At 35.4% G+C, this 17,814-nt stretch overlaps 1 protein-coding gene across 1 annotated transcript in view; it reads right to left on the reverse strand.

The window, feature by feature from the left end:
• LOC150094523 (uncharacterized) overlaps positions 1-17,814 on the reverse strand; it is a 159,957-nt gene that overhangs the window by 54,340 nt on the left and 87,803 nt on the right. Inside the window, exon 2 of the mRNA XM_090412224.1 lies at positions 12,229-12,332. The gene's annotated coding sequence lies outside the window, so the exon portion shown is untranslated. The remainder of the gene's footprint in view (positions 1-12,228; positions 12,333-17,814) is intronic.

The following is a 17,814-nucleotide window of genomic DNA, read 5'->3' on the forward strand; positions in this document are numbered from 1 at the left end:
TGTACAATGCTTTTGTACTGCACACAAAGTTAGGTGGTAAGCTTGATCACATAGCTTTTAGGCTGGATCTCAGAGACAAGATCATTGAAATCTACCACACCCCGAGGGCTAACAAGAAATGCAGAAGATCGGCTAAAGGTGAGAACCCAATCAGACTGACATGAAGGCACTTTTCATAATATACCCCCCCCCACCACTGCAAAGCAAGCATATCCAAGAAGAAAATGGACTGTTTATTGCAGATCAGTTTTAGGAAAGAAGGTTTGCAAAAAAATGTGTATGTGATGTCCCAATTGCCAGGTGCTGCACCATTCTTCAAAATCTACCATACTATTTGAAACTCTTGAAGAAATGTCACTGGATGTAGGTTATTAAGTTATTGTTGCATGTATAAAAATCATTTATTAGCTAAATATTCCTTTTTTTTATTGACATTTTTTTCTATAAAAATTATAAATAAATACTTTTTATACCCAGTTAATCGCATAGTCTTGAAATTTGGAAAAAAAAAAAAAAACACCTTGGGGTAAAGTACTTGAAACTGGAACCTAATAGTCAAAGGGTTAAAGAAAAAAATCAAGGAATGGGACACTATATGGGAGACAACATAGTTTTTGTGGTTATGCCTCAGTATCTTACTAACCGTGTATAAGACAGTAACATCTGAGCTGGATAAAGGTAATGAGTATACAGTGATATTTCTGGACTTTGCAAAGACTTTTAACAGGATACTGCATGGAATTCTGATAAATAATTTGCTGCAAATGGAGGATGGATATGAAGTTAGTGATGTGGATAAGAGGGTGGTTAATGGAGAGATACTAGACAGTTTATTTAGGGGTAAAGTCTAATAGAAGGCCTGTGACTAGCACTGTGCTGCAGGGCTCTGTACTCAGATCACTAATACTTAATTTGTACATTAATGATATAAGAAATATTCAGCTGTTTCCTGATAATGCAAAATTGGGTAAAGCAATAGTCAATAAAGATTATGTAAAAATTTTGCAGGGGATTTAAATAGATTAGCAGTATGAACACTGGAGAACAGATATCACTTTTATGTGACAAAGTGTAAGGTTATGCATTCTGGGCGAAAAGATTACCAGCTTTGTATACCACATTGATGGAACTGGAACTCAAAGAACTTGATTAAGCTAGGGATATTTGGGAGTGTTGGTGGATAGGAAGTTGAAGTTTAGAATGCGTACTGAAAAAGTGATTAAAACAGCTCATTGGATTATTTGGTTACAAGCAGAGATAAGAAGGTTATTATACCCATTGGTGCACCCAGGGAGGGGGCCAAGGGGCCCTCCACCCCAAAAAAAAAAAAGAAAAAGGAAAAAAACACTAGGAAAGAAGCACAAGAATTAAGAAATCCCACTGAAGAATATTTCGCTCAGCCACTAGAGGATAACTTATTTGAGTGGCATTTTACTGTATGTGGACCACCTGATTCTGATTTTGATGGAGGAGTATATCATGGCAGAATAGTTTTACCGCCTGAATATCCTATGAAACCTCCAAGTATCATTCTCTTAACACTGTTAAACGGCTCATGAAAGAAGCACAAGAATTAAGAAATTCCACTGAAGAATATTTCGCTCAGCCACTAGAGGATAACTTATTTGAGTGGCATTTTACTGTACGTGGACCACCTGATTCTGATTTTGATGGAGGAGTATATCATGGCAGAATAGTTTTACCGCCTGAATATCCTATGAAACCTCCAAGTATCATTCTCTTAACACTGTTAAAAAAACACTAGGAAAATTTCCAAAAATCTTTTGGAAATTAATTTTTTTTTTTTTTAAATTTATGTTGTGTTGTGTCTTCTATTTCTATGCTACTTATGAATTAGCGGTCACATAAGGTGGCAATACCCTATGGCTCTCGGGAATCCTGGCCGCTGTGAATGCAAGGCGAATGAAGCAGTGCTCGGGCGCTACTTCGTTTGCCCGAGCCAGAGGAGATCACGGATATCATGTATTGGCCATCACTGTAGATGCTCAGTCATAGCTCGTATGCAATGCGTAGTGTGTATTCTCAAATCATCCCCCCCACAAGATTAAATCTTGAGTGCTTGGCCCCCCTCCAAGATTAAATCCTGAGTGCGCCACTGATTATACCTCTTTATAAGGCCTTGATAAGGTACAGTAGTTCAGCTGACTACTGTGCTTTATCAAGTTCTGTGCATTATTAAAAAATCATTACATTTGTATAAAAACTTACTTGGTGCATCTCAAAACTTCCCTCTTCTCTTTCACTTGCTCATCATATGACTTACCTCAAATTTGTGCTGGCTGTCCATTCTTTGACTACGTCAATTAATGTATCTATTCATGGTATACCAAACATTTTTAGAGGAAAAAATGATTGAACATATGACTGAGAACTATCATTTTTGTGCTGTTCATTTTTGTTAAATGGTTTGAGATTAGCAAATTAGTATTTATTCAACACACAGTTTCCCTGGAGAACAGTACATGGTTCTCCAGGGAAAAAGCTAACAGAAAAAGTTCTGGCCTTTTTCAAGTGAATATATAAGATATTTTTGAAATACAAAAAACATCTTATATATTTGCTTTTTATCTTTATGACCACTATGTGAAATTTGGTGGCCATGGTTTAATGCCTTTAACAATTTTTAACTTGACCTCATATTCTTGGTTTGAAAAAGGCATACACAAAATATCTTCAGCACTGTTTCCAATTGTTGTGAAGGATAAAATAAATGTTTTAAAAAAAAAGTACACAGTCATATATTCTTGGTTTGAAAAAGGCATACACAAAATATCTTCAGCACTGTTTCCAATTGTTGCGAAGGATAAAATAAATGTTTTAAAAAAAAGTACACAGTCATATAACAGGAACCAGATATTACAAAATGCACTTTACAACTTGGCCACCAATGATCTACTGAGTTGAACTAAGTCACTTGTGTTGTTAAGTCTGCTTTTAACTCCATGCAAATTTCAGTCAGTGTCAAACATCGACCAAACAGCACCTGCCTATGTGCTGTTTGGTCGATGCTCACTTTTACCCATTAAAAATGCTCATCAGTTCCTTGTCACAGACTTCACATAGTGAACCACATTTCTTCTGTTTCGTATATGATTAGTCAGTGTGTTATTTGTGAGCAATACTTGCATTATCTGATTTAAAGTCAAACCATGAATATCTCGTTACTTGTAACATTTCATGACTGCTTATTAATAACTGCCCAAAAATTATTTTATGAATTTTCCAGGCATGCAGTGCACTCATAGTACATCCTGAATATATGCCCCTAAATCCAGCACACTCAAAAACCCAGATCATCTGCCATCACATGCAATTTTAGATAGTTATCTCTCAGTAGCTGCATAATTCTTGTGTTAATTCTGCATATCCTCCGCGATCGCGCTACCTACATCCCGCTAGAACACGACCCCACAAAAACGTAAGTTAAGAAATTAAAAATCTTACTTAAAAAAGTAACCTCCTGGCCCCCTGACGTCATGAAAAAACTTAAACCTTTCCGCTCCCGTCCCCCCCCGAATATACGGTTTACCAAAAATCCACAAACCTAATTCCCCACTCAGGCCTATAGTAGATGCCACCAATGCACCTTGTTACAGACTGTCTAAACAGCTGGCCAACTCTCTGTCCCCCCTCACTGGAAATTCAGCTTCCTATATAAAAAACTCGACCCACTTTAAAGCCCTCACAGAAAATTTAACCTTGAATAATACAGACATATTAGTAAGCTTTGATATCTCCTCCTTGTTTACCAATATTCCCTTAACTGACACTTTATCTCTCTTAGAAAACGTTTTTCCCTCTGACATCTTAGATCTCTTTTCCTTCGCCATCAACTCTGGGTATTTCTCTTGGAATAAAAAAATCTACAAGCAGTTAGAGGGAACCGCCATGGGTTCCCCCTCTCACCCCCCCTTGCCAATTTCTATATGGAAGATTTCGAAAAACGAGCCATAGACTCAGCCCCACTCAAACCTTCTATCTGGCTAAGATATGTAGATGATGTGTTCTCTATTTGGCCTCATGGCCCAGACACGTTAGACTCCTTCCTCGGTCATCTCAACAGCCTACATCCAAGAATCCAGTTTACTATGGAAAAGGAAAAGAACAATTGTTTACCCTTCCTAGACACCTTAGTCACGCGCCTGCCTAATGATACACTTGCCTTCACTGTATATACAGAAAACCCACACACACAGGCAGATACATTCACAAACTCTCCCACCACCACCCCTCACAACAATATGGCATCATTAAAACCCTTACCAAGAGAGCCCACAATCTTTGTTCCAGTGGAACCGCCCTCACTACTGAGCTTAACCACATACACAGAACTTTCCTCTCCAATGGCTACAGCGAACACAGCATCAAAAAAATAATCAATTCCTCCCCCATTCCCCGTCCCTCTCGTCAACAAGATTTTAAAAATGCCATCACCCTACATCCGTGGCACTTCGGAAAAAATAGCCAAGATACTAAAAAAGTATAACCTACACACAGCATATAAGCTCTACCACAAACCGGCTACCCTTATCCGTTCTACGAAAGATCAGCTCCCTCCTCTCTCTCTGCCTGGAGTTTACAAAGTACCCTGTTCCTGTAAGCTTGCGTACTTTGGACAGACAGGCAGATCAGCATCCATCCGCCTGGAGGAACACAAGTCGTACATCGTTAAACACAACTATGGCCATTCAGGCTTGGCTGACCATGTTTTGGACACCACCCACAGAGTATCATGGAAGAAAACCACCATGCTCCACCACAGCAAATTCAAGAAAGAGAGACTTTTCTTAGAAACAGCAGCAGCTCTCAGAAACCAACCAAATCTTAACAAATACGGTTGCATTAAGCTTCCGAAGATTTGGGAAACAGTCATCACCAGAGGTCCCACCTTACATTCCAGGCCGCCTACTACTGCCCTTAGAGAGCACTCCACCTAGATAGGACTTTAGTGTCACCCATGTGGTTGGGCTTAGTATTGTAAGTTTTTGTGTGCATGTTACATTAATTGTCTTTGTAATCCCCGTAGATGCCCTAGTGACTAGGACGAAATATAGGAAGTATTAAATTCTATTTTAATTCTTTTTGAGTGTTGTAAAAAATCCATTAAACCTCCAACATAATAGCTGCATAAATTCCATTCCCTGCCCTCAGAAACCCTTTCATTCTTTTATATCTCCAAAGTTGAAGTTCCTCTATTATACTTCCTGTGCTCAGTGAACAAACCTGCTGATGCTTGTCTTCTACAGCTCTTTGCAATCCCTAACTAGCAGCAACCAACTATCATTAAAATATCCACACCCATTTCCCCTTCTTGTTCTATCTCTCCTCCCTCAAAATACAATATCTCTTCCAACCTATAACCGTAACTATATCTTCCTGCATCAAACAAATCTTACTGTCTATAATTTTTGGCTAAGTTGAGTTAGTTAATAACAAAAACTCCTCATAGTTTCTGATGCTTCTTGGAATTAGAATACAGAAATACAATATTTCCTTGGACTCACAGGTACCTTTGCATCTTTTAATGACTATCCTATTAATATTTGAGACCTGAGAAACTCCATTCAGTATTCTCTGATCTTTTCCCATTTCCACACACACACCTGCATCTTCCCTCCTAATATTGCTAGCTTTCCTGTTTTTTCATTTCTCTTCTCACCGAACAACTTTTTCCAGATACCTAATTCTAAATCCATACAAGTGCAATCCATCAATCATATAACAAGTCCTTTTATTCATCATACTCCATGCATCCAAAACCTGCACACTGTTCCTCCCACATAATTTATGCATTGACTCATTTGCAATCGTGGCTCTTCTCACTTACTAATAATCATACCTTGGCATCTAACTTACAAACTTTACTCTGTCAATTTTTTTTTTTTTTCTGTTTCTAGTAAATCTTTCATATCTTCTCACATTCCTTGTCTACTACCTTTCACCCTGGTTACTGGAATCAACCCTTTGACCTCTTTGCATTCTGATAGTATCACTCCCATCTCTAAGTTCTGCTCCAAGAAAACATAGTTTCATCATGCATTATCGAGCACATTGCTGAACATGGAATTGCCATACAATAGTCTCTGTTCTCTCCCTCTTTTGCTCTTTCCTTCTCTTGTCTTGTCCCTATTTTCTCTCATCTCTCTTCTGCTGTACATGTGCCAGTGTTTTTCCAATCATTTATACTCATGCTTTATACTGTACAAGATTCTGCATAAGTGCAGTATTTCTTTCACTGTCACTTCTTCTATGTTATCTTTTTTCAAATTCAAGCTTCTATCATTTCATTCACTCGATCAATTCCTCTCTTCATTTTCTAGAATATATTTTATGCCTTTTATCACAAACACCCACATCATATCCCACTTTCTGACTCTTTTGTAACATTTTCAAAACACACTCTCGCCACGCTTCCCACTTTTGATAACAAACACATTACACACATGCACATTGCACCTCGCAAAATTCTTCAGAGTGAGTTCAACGAAAATAATGATATCATGACCACCATTAGCTGCACTACAACAATATTATAGTGCAGCTAATCATAATCATCATTCTTTAAGAATGTCTCATGGAAAAACAATGTAATTAGCATCAATGGAAAAAATCTCAATCACTTATGTTTTACAGATGATATTGTTCTTTCAGAAAAAATTAAAGAAGCTCAGGAAATGCTAAGTGACCTTGATAGCAAAAGCAGTTATAAAGATTCCACTGATAGAGAAAAGCAAGAGAACAAGTTTAAAGATTAATCTAACTAAAACCAAACTGATGACAAATTCAGATCAAACAAACCTAAACAGATAATTATATTGAAATTGTGGAGGACTATATTTATCTTGGTTAATTACTTAGATTTTAGAAAAAACAAGATAAAGAAATAAGTATAAGAATCACACAGGAAATAAAGCATTTTGGCTGTATGAAGATTATCTTGTTAAGAAATTTGCCTATATGTTTAAAAAAAAGCTCTTTAATATATGTATTATTCCAGTGTTTACCTATAGAAGTGAGACATGGGCAACAACTAAAACACATGAAGACAGGTTGTGTGTCCCCCAAAGAGCCTTGAAGAGAAGAAAGCTCCACTTATAAAAAGAGACAGAATAAGAAATATTAGAATTAGAGAGATGATTAAGACTTCACAATATCCTCTATTAGAGTAGAGGATATTGTGAAGTCTTGTAAAGCATGTAAATAGAGATGATCATATTAGTAAACTGCCAGATGAAAGGCAGACAAAATTAAGCATTGAATGGATGCCTAGTGAAGGAAAGGTCACCAAAGAACAAGATGGGGAGGGGATGCTCTACAAAGGTTTGACATGATATAGCAGACAGTGGCTAAAGACAGACAGAACTAGAAAGTTAAGGGGGAGGCCCTATCTCTAGCAGTGGATGGAAAGAGGCTGAAAAAGAAGAAGAATATTATATAACTATATCTGGATTATTACTCTTCACACGTTTGGTTGCATGGATTTCCTGGAGATGGGAAAGTGGTAGAAATGATTCAGAAGCAAGTGATTAAGAAGGTGACTTACCTATGGAATGCTCCATAATGATAAGTTTTGAAAAGTTGTGGTTTAACTTATAAAATTTAATAGATAGGTGGAAAGGAGGGGGGGGATCTGATAGAAACATACAAGACAGTGAGGAGATTTTAGAGAGTAGATGCAGAGAAACTTTTTCAATACAAAAGAGAAGAGAATCATTCCTGGAACTTGTGTAAGAGTGCAGTTTTAACATTTACACTCTCTTTTTGACTAAGAGAGTGTAAATGAGTAATGGACTACCAGAGAAGTTTATGAGTGCTCTGTCAGTAAATAAGTTTAAGGATAGGTATAATAGGTGCTGTGTGAATAATGGTTAGGGTGGTCTCTTGCAATGCCTTTAAGACTTTATCAAGATGTCCCTGTAATAATCATTTCCATGCTTTTAAACATCCCACTAGCAGCAATGTAGCATTTGTTATCATAATCTTTACCTGTGGGATGATTATAAATATAAATTACATGATAACCATAGTAATTAACTTTAATGAAATAAAATTACAGATATTTTGTACTGAAATTAACAGTACATCATCAGTGTGCAGAAACAAGGAACTTAGTTACAGCAATTGAAGGAACTGAATTACAAAGTACATACAGCAGTCAGTGGTTAATCAAAAAACTGTTGCTGCATGCTAGAAATTAGTATTAATAAATAATATTATTAAAAATATTATTAACATGTTCACTGCCAACTACGAGTATACTCGTAGTTGGTATATGAGCCTCACAAGCCAACTACGAATATACTCGTATGTCGATTACTGACCTCCTATGCCAAGCACAAGTTAACCCATAGTATAAGCATGTTAATTTGGATGCTTGGCTTGTGAATAAAGCCAGAGCATGTCTGGGGGCTTGGTAGAAGGAAAATAATTTCAGCAAAAGTATATAATATTATAAGAGGTACTGTTGCGTAAACTGTGTATTTATTAATGCAAATAAAACAATTTTTTTTTACGTTTTTTCAACATACACATGAAATTATATACAATATATCATCATCTGAGTCATTGCCAGAGTCATCTGTAGGATTATAATCATCTTTGGAATTGGAACCAAATAATTCATTCCATTCATCATCGCTCATATTAGCATAAGCTTCTAATTCTTCATCAGTAAGCTTTCTTTTACTGGCCATGGCGTAATTGAAGGTTTTTATTTAGATAATTTTAAATAATTGTAAGACTAGATGCAATAAACCTTACTGCACTGAATACTGAACGTCACTGACTCTGAACTCAAGTTACAGTCATCAGTGCATGTAAGACATAGGTGAGGGGTGATACGAGATCACTTGTAGTTGGCGTATGAAACAAAATTCAGTCTAATAAGCCAGCTACAAAATAACTCGTACTGACCTTGTAGAAGTGAAAGTGCTTGGCGTGCAGTAACAAACTATGCCAGAGGAGCGTGGCAGCAAACGTGTTAAACAACTATTTTTTGATAGTTACATAGGATAAGAATCTCCCAAACTTTTGGGTAAGAGACAATTGTTCCAATTCAGATTTGACCAATGTAAAAGGGCTTTGCAATTTTCTTTGAAAAGGCATTCATATTTAAACCTGCATCTATGGAGAAGATGAGCTTTATCCCACTGGATATTGTGTTTAGTGTCAATACTATGTTGTGCCAGACCAGACTTTTGAAGTTTCATGTACTCAATATAATATTGATGTTCATTAATTCTTTTTTCTATAGAATAAACTATGCTTTGAAGAGAAATTATGAAACTAGAAAATAATATATCGAGTACTGAACCCTGGGCGCTAGTTTCATTAAGAAAAAAAAATAGCAATATATCTATTTCAAAAGCAGATAAAGGAAAAGCGGTAGTGGTAATGGATAGGCTGATTATGAGAGAAAAATAGACTGCCTTTTACATGATATCTCCCACCTATCAAGAAATTAATTATAATCCTACAAAAACGCAAATGAAACAGTTAAATAAGCTGGTTGATGAAGTTGATAGCTGGGATCAAAATACTGTGGACAAATTGCACACTCATTTTGTTAGAACTCCTCGTTTATATGGCCTCCCAAAAATTCATAAAGAAGGTTATCCAGTAAGACCCATCATGAATTATATTGCCTCTCCCACCTACAGAATTGCTAAATTTCCTTGCTTTATTAACTGCCCACATTGGACAATCCAGATCATTCATCAAGAATTCCACACATTATTTTGAAAAAATCAAAAATATTCAAATACAAGTCTGATTTATTAGTCAGCTTTGACATTGTTTCCCTCTTTACCAACATTCCATTTATCTGACACCGTTAATTTACTATATGATGATTATCCTCCTGATATTGTAAAGATTCTTGAATTTGTTATACAATCAGGATATTTCAGCTGAAAAAACAAGTTCTATACACAAGTTGAAGTTGCTGCCATAGGTAGCACCCTCTGTCTCCACCTTTGGCAAACTATTTTTGAACCATCTAGAGCAGTGGTCTCCAAACTTTACGCCGTGAGGGCCACATTGGGTACTTCAGCACTGTTCAGTGGGCCATAGTTAAAAAAAATCTAGAACTTGATATGAATTTTATTGAAAGCAGATAAAAACTCGTTACAGAGTATGTGAGATTAAATTATCGTATATTAATGACAACGAACACTATCAGCAAATTCTCATATTTTTATCACCAATTATAATAAAACCATTAATGTGAATGATGTAACTGGCTTGTGTTTTTAAAATCTTATTAAACTCGGGTTCAAATTTTGAAGTGCTATTTACAAGTAGCGATTTCAAATGTTCATCAGATAAATGTGCCCTGTATTTTGACTTGATAAATTTCATTAAAAAATTTCAGTTAAAAAATTTGTTTGCATAGATATGTTGTCCCAAAAATAGAGATAAATTTACAAGCAAATTTCTTCAAATTTGCTTGTAAAATTTTGTAAAATTCAATTTTTTTTTTTCATTAGTCCATTTTAACCGACCTTTTACAGTCAGAAATACTTGGACTACGTAATTTGGATTAGAGTTAATTTTTGCTATTCGGGAATATATTTTGAACACAATTTTAATTAATGCATTTGAAATCTATCAATACCCCATGTTTTTTTTTGGCGGATTCTTATTGAAAAATTAGTCCAATTGGCGGGCCGGATAAAATCACATCGCAGGCCACATCTGACCTGCGGGCTGTAGTTTGGAGACTCCCCCTGATCTAGAGGATACCTTGTTCTCATCCTTTCATCCCCAACCCTCTCACTGGTTTCATTATGTTGATGATATCTTTGCTATTTGGCCTCATTCTGAAAACGAACTTACCACTTTCATACAATAGATCAATAGCCTTCAGCCATGCATTCAGTTCACCATGGAAAAAGAAAAGGCTGGTAGTTTGCAACTCTTGGACATCTGCCTTACATGCACAGCCTCTGGTAATTTATCAACCAGTGTTTATTAAAAACCTACTTTTACTGGCAGATACATCCATCAAAAGTCTGCTCATCACACCTCTCAAAAAATTGGTGTCATCCAGTCTTTAATTAATAGAACACATAAGGTGTGTTCCTCTCCCTCAAGCTTATAACAAGAAACTTCTCTATTAAAAAGTTAATGGAATGTAATGGGTACAACCCTAATCAAATCCAACAAATAATTGACTCCTATGTTCCAACACCTCAGGATTTTTCAACAGACTGCACGGTTCCAATCCCTTATATTTCTGGCATCTCAGAACCGATTGGTAGAATTTTGAAGAAGTATCATTTCATTCCCACATATTTTCAAATCAACAAAATTTCTCATCTGTTGCCATCTACAAAAGACAAATTGGCACCTCTATCATTAGCTGGCGTTTACCAGATACCGTGTGAATGTAATCTAACGTACTTTGTACAAACAGGCCATTCTGTAGAAAAAAGAATTAATGAACATCAATATTATATCGAATACATGAAACCTCAAAAGTCCGGTCTGGCACAACATAGTATTGACACAAACACAACATCCAGCAGGATAAAGCTCATCTTCTCCATAGAATGCCTTTTCAAAGAAAGTTAAGAAGCTCTTTTACATTGGCCAAATCTGAATCAGAATGATTGTCTCTTTCTCCCAAAAGTTTGGGAGATTCTTATCTTATGTAACCATCAAAAAATAGTTGTTTAATAATATTATTTATTAATACTAATTTCTAGCATGCGGCAACAGTTTTTAATTGGTAAACCACCAACTCCTGTATGTACTTTGTAATCTGGTTCCTTCAATTGCTAGTTTCTACACACTGATGATGTACTGTTAATTTCAGTACAAAATATCTGTACTTTTATTTCAGTAAAGTTAATTACTGTGGTTATCGTGCAATTTATTATTTGCTACTATATTAGAATGATATCAGAATGCCAGCCTGATTTCCAGTGGTTATCTGCTTTCCAATCAGCAGGCTGTAGGTTTGAATCCTCCTGTAAGCATGGATGTTTGTGATTGTCATTAGGTGGGAGATGAATTTCATAGGCCAGAGTTAGACAACTGCTCCAGTTGTTGGAGGATTGAACAAGTTGCATGTTTGGTCTCTAGAGTAGTATTCCTGGATTATGTAAAATACACAATTTACAAGTTTTGTGGGTGGGAGTCACATAAGAAAAATGAATAATATAATTGAAATAATAAGAATACAAAGTAAAAATTATCACTTACCTCATTATCAGATGATAATCCAATTTTTTTTTATCAATTAAGCAGATCAACTTGCATCCAAGTCTTGTTTCTATATACTTCAAAGAAAATGCTTCACTCAGTTGCTGAAAGGAAACAGGTAGTACAGAGCACTTACTTTCATAGTAGATGGATAAATAATACTAAACAAAATAAATGCTATCACACACATATCCTTTAATTATAGTCATCAAATTCCCAATACCCCTAAAGGGTGTACAGAATACTATGATAGTATTACAGAAATTTACATTATTACCAACTTACTATAGACAATTTTCTTCCAAACCAGTATATTATCTGTCAGGTTCAACATTGTAAGGTCTTATTTTTCATCTTCTAAAACACTTTAACTGCTTCACATTGCTAGTTCAGAAGCCTTAAGGTAGCATCACTACCAATGAACTATTCCATCGTCAGGCTAGTCCCCTGACATGGAGAACATGATTCTACTTGTAAGCTGACAGAAAAAGATAATCGGATTGAATCTATGGAAAACGACCATGGAATGGAAAAGGTAAAACAAAAATGGAAACGACAAAATATAATACACATAGCAAACTGGAATGTAAGAGGAATAGCATATAAAGAAATAGAATTAGACCAACTATTAAATGAAAGAAATTTTAAAATAGCAGTAATCACTGAAACAAAAAAGAAATTAAAAGGAACTATGAGAACCAAAAATTTTAATGTGATATACAGTGGAGTTGACAGAGACCAAAGAGCACAAACAGGAGTCATGATTTGGATTCATAACTCCCTTTCAAAACAGTTAAAACATTATAAATTATGGAATGAAAGAATAATCGAAGCTAGAATAAAAATAGATAGAGGCTATTTAACAATAATCGGTTTATATGCCCCAGAAGGAGGAAGAGAACAGAATAATATTGATTTTTATAATCAGCTACAAAACATATATAATAAAATAAATAAAAATGATTATGTGATTTTAGCAGGAGACTTAAATGCAAGAATTGGGAACACGAAAATTAATAATAAAATTGGAATACATGGAGAACATACTCTAAACAGGAATAGTAAAAAATTGATTGACTTTGTAGTTTATAATTTTCTTCCAAATAATGAATTCCTTCTATAAACATAAAGACATACATATACTTGGGCAGCAAGAGGATGGAAATCAATATTAGATTATTTTATATTAAATAAAAATACATCAAAATTTTCACTAGATGTTAGAGTTCACAGAGGATATGAAATAAGCAGTGACCACTTCCTTGTTAAAAAAATTAAGATTACCACCTAAATGGCTACAACAAGAACAGAAAGAAAATTTGAAACATTTGTTTATAAAACTAGACTATTGAATGCCACAAATGTACAATGGCTATATGAACAAAGAATTAACCAATATCTAGATAAAATAAAACAAAATGAAGAAATAGAATGGCTTAATATAAAAATTATACTAAAATGCAGCAGCAAATGAAAGCTTAGGAAAGACCAAAAAATTCAATAAAAGAAAAAAAACTGAAGATCTGGGATGATATAATCAAAGAAATAATTAAAAAGAAAAAAAGAGGCCTATCACAAATGGTTAAGCAGTAAAAGATTGGAAGATGAAATAGAATATAAAAGAATAAGAGCCATAGCTAAAAGAGAAGTCAGAAAAAGACAGAGAATCATGGAACAAATTTGTTTCTAATTTAGAACATGATTTATATAAAATAAGACCCAATATATATAAGATTTTGAAACACTTAAATGCAGATACCAAAGAAAACAGAAAATTAAACACCAAATTGCAATTAGAAGAATTTCCAAATTACTACACAGAATTGTGGACAGACAAATATTTTTAAAAAGACAGCTGGCAAACAATTAACAAAAATGAAAAGGAAATTATTATTATTAATATTATTATTATTATTCAGGCCTCCATGGAGTCAAAAGAGTCATCGTGGATGGTCCTTCCTAAAAAACACAAAGTCTATCATACCACTCCTTGAACTCATTGACCGTTCTCGCACTCACCACTCCATCAGGCAATGCATTCCATGGCTAAACCACTCCTCACCCTCTTACTCACAGTTTCCTTTCGTAACTTCCAGAGATGGCCTCTTGTCATCACTCCTTCCCGCTGTTCAACCAAGTGAAAGAACTCCCCAGTGTCAACTCTGTAACCACCTCTCAACTGTTTAAAAGTCTCAATCATATCACCTCTCCTTCTTCTATCCACCAAACTCTGCAGTCGTCCACATTCCCTCAGCCGATCCTCATAACTATCATTGTACAGTCCTGAAACCATCTTTGTTATCCGTCTTTGTACCCTTTCCACAGTTAATTTATCCCCTTCAAATCCTGGGGACCAAATCTGAGAACAATAGTCCAAGTGTGGTCTGATCAGGGTCTTATACAATGGAATGATAACTGTTTTATCTCTGCAGGTCAGTGTACTTCTCATTATTGCAGCAATCCTCTGTGTTACCTTTGCCACCTTTGCAATGTCCCCTAAATTTCAGGTTTCTATCGATCATCAAACCCAGATCTCGTCTCCCCTACTTCCTCCAGTATAACTCCTCCCATAGAGTATGCAGTGTCCCATCGATGTTTCCCAAACCTCAAGACCTTACATTTTGCTGCAAACCCCATTCATTTGCCCATCTATCCAGCTTATTCAAATCCTCTTGCAGGGCTGTCGCATCTGCACTATTACTAATAATCCTTCCCAGCTTCGCATCATCTGAAAACAACTGAATATCCCCTTGCAATCCACTGACAATGTCATTGATATAAAGGTTAAACAGTATAGGTCCAAGTACTGAGCCCTGTGGTACACCACTTGTAACCCTCTGCTTCCTTGAAACTGCCCCACCATGCACAACTCTCTGATACCTATCGGACAGCCAATCCTGAATCCAGCCCCATGTGCTACAACTTAAATATCAGCTTATCATGTGGCACCCTGTCAAATGCCTTCGCTAAGTCTAAGAAAATGGCAGTATATGCCTTTCCCTCATCCAATGCTCTTGTCACTTTATCATAAAAGGCTAGCATATTGCTAAAACAAGAGCACCCCTTCACAAATCCATGTTGACTCTCACAGATAACATTACCCTCATCTTCCCAATGCTGTATACGGTCCTTCACTACTTTCTCCAAGATCTTACTAACTACTGATGACACACAAACTGGTCTATAATTAGACACTTCCAGTCTGCTACTGCCCTTATGCAATGGCACTATCTTACCTTCCTTCCATTCTATGGGCACCTTTCCAGCAGCCAGACTTTCACTGAAAAGCAAGGTCAAAGGCACTGTCAGTTCCCTAGCACATTCTCTCAAAACTCGTGGTGAAATACCATCCGGTCCCACAGCTTTACTGACATCCAGAGTACTCAATATTTGAAACACACTCTCCTCCTGTACCTCTAAACCTTGAACATGCCCTATCCCTCTAGCATTAAAACTGACTCCTCCAGGATGAAATACTCCAATAAAATGTTCATTGAACAATTCTACCATGTCCTCTGCATCAGTCACTCTATTCCCATTTTTATCCCACAATATCATTCTTCCACAGTCGTTTCTCCTCCTACTAGCCACACATCTAAAAAATTCCCTAGGATTTTCTTTGGATCTTAGGGCTAATCTCCTCTCATATTCCAGTTTCGTCTTCCTTACCATACTAGTCACTCTTCTGGCCTGTGTCTTATACTCTTCATGCATCTTCTCTTCTCCTGTCTCCTTATATCTCTTCCATAGCCTCTTTTTCACATGTAACTCCTGTTTAATATTGTTTGTCATCCACTTTACTCAAAATTGTGTCCTCTTGTTCACTCGTGGTATACAACTTCCCATTGATAATAACTAAATAAGAATTAGAAATCAGCCTGAAAGAAACAAGAAACGGAAAATCACCTGGAGAAGATAAGCTAGGTTCAGAACTATATAAATACGCAGGAACAAGATTCAAAGAAAGACTCTTTTTATTTTTAAATATCATTTATTCAACTGGTATCCCCCAGTAGAATGGAAAAAAGCAATTGTGATTCCTATCTTTAAAAAAGGTAACGGAGATGACCCTAAAAACTGTAGAGGTATCAGTATATTAAATTCCTGTTACAAAATATATAGCAGAATCTTAAATAGCAAACTAATGAAATATTCTGAAAACTTTATTTCAGAAGTACAGAATGGATTTAGAAAAGGAATCATGTATAGACCCAGCGTTTTGCCTAAAATTAATAATAGAGAAAAAAGAGAATACAATTTAGAAACACATATTGCATTTATTGACTTTGAAAAAGCATTGGACAAAGTTAAAAGAATCATATTATTTAACATATTAAAAGAAAGACAAATACCAAATAATATCCTAAAAGCTATTACAAGTATATATGAAAATAATCAAATATAAAGAAGATTAAATGACAAGCTATCATATACAAGGGAGATAAACCAAGGGGTCCGACAGGGATGTCCCCCTCTCAGCAACTCTTTTTAATATTTAATAAAATGAAATAATAATAAAATGGAATAAAAATTTACATCAAGGAATTAAACTTTCCTCTACAGTGAACTTAAACACTCTCCTTTTTGCCGACGACCAAATAATAATTACAAATTCTGAAGATAACTTACAGAAAGGTATTTTAGATCTAAATGAGATAGCCAAAGATTATGGTATGATAATATCAACAGAAAAATCAAAAACTACGGTCTTTAAAGGACAAGATCCAGCAAGAACTAAAATAGTAATAGATAACAAGATCTTAGAACAGGTGAATTCATTTAACTACCTAGGATGTATGATCACATATGAAAATGAAAAAAGATATAAATGTAAAAATTGCAAAATATTTAAAAATAACAGGTGTAATTAACTCTATATTTAAACCAAACCTAGTTCAAAATCAAACCAGACTAAAAGTATACAATACATTAGCCCTACCAGTCTTACAATACATTAGCCCTACCACTGCATGGAAGTGAAATCTAGACAATAAAACAAAAAGACAAACAAAGATTAATAACAGCAGAAATGAAGTTTATGAGAAAAACTGCAAAGTATACCCTATTTGATCACAAAAGAAACGAAGAAATTATGAAAGAATTAAATCAAGAACCAGTAATAGAAAAAATTAAAAAATATGAATATAAATGGATGGAACACGTTCAAAGAATGAAAACAGAAAGATTACCAAAAACAAGCCTCAAAGTACAAGCCATTAGGGAAAAGAAAACCAGGACATCCTCTTAAATGATGACTTCTAAGGCCGGAACAGGCCATGCTAGGCCTAAATCCTTGATACACGTGATGATGATGACATTGTCTTAATTTTGAGCTAACTGTGTCTTTTCATGCCATCACGCAGCTGCTTTTTAGCCTTTCTTTTCCCATTCTGTTTAAACACCCATACCACCTTAGCTCTGCTCACACATTCCTGAATGCTGACAGTGTCAAATCCATTACCAACATCTTAATTTCTAATATTATTCTGCCAATAATGTTATCTGTTCACATATTATTTTTTTTTTTAAAATAGAACTGTCATATCTGTGGCCTCTTCAACTGTTTTATATCTGACACAGAGCTCA

The sequence above is a fragment of the Typopeltis vanoorti genome, chromosome 22, assembly GCF_054136105.1.
Source record: "Typopeltis vanoorti isolate ZY-2024b chromosome 22, IOZ_Tvanoo_1.0, whole genome shotgun sequence".
In the NCBI taxonomy this organism is placed as follows: domain Eukaryota; kingdom Metazoa; phylum Arthropoda; class Arachnida; order Uropygi; family Thelyphonidae; genus Typopeltis; species Typopeltis vanoorti.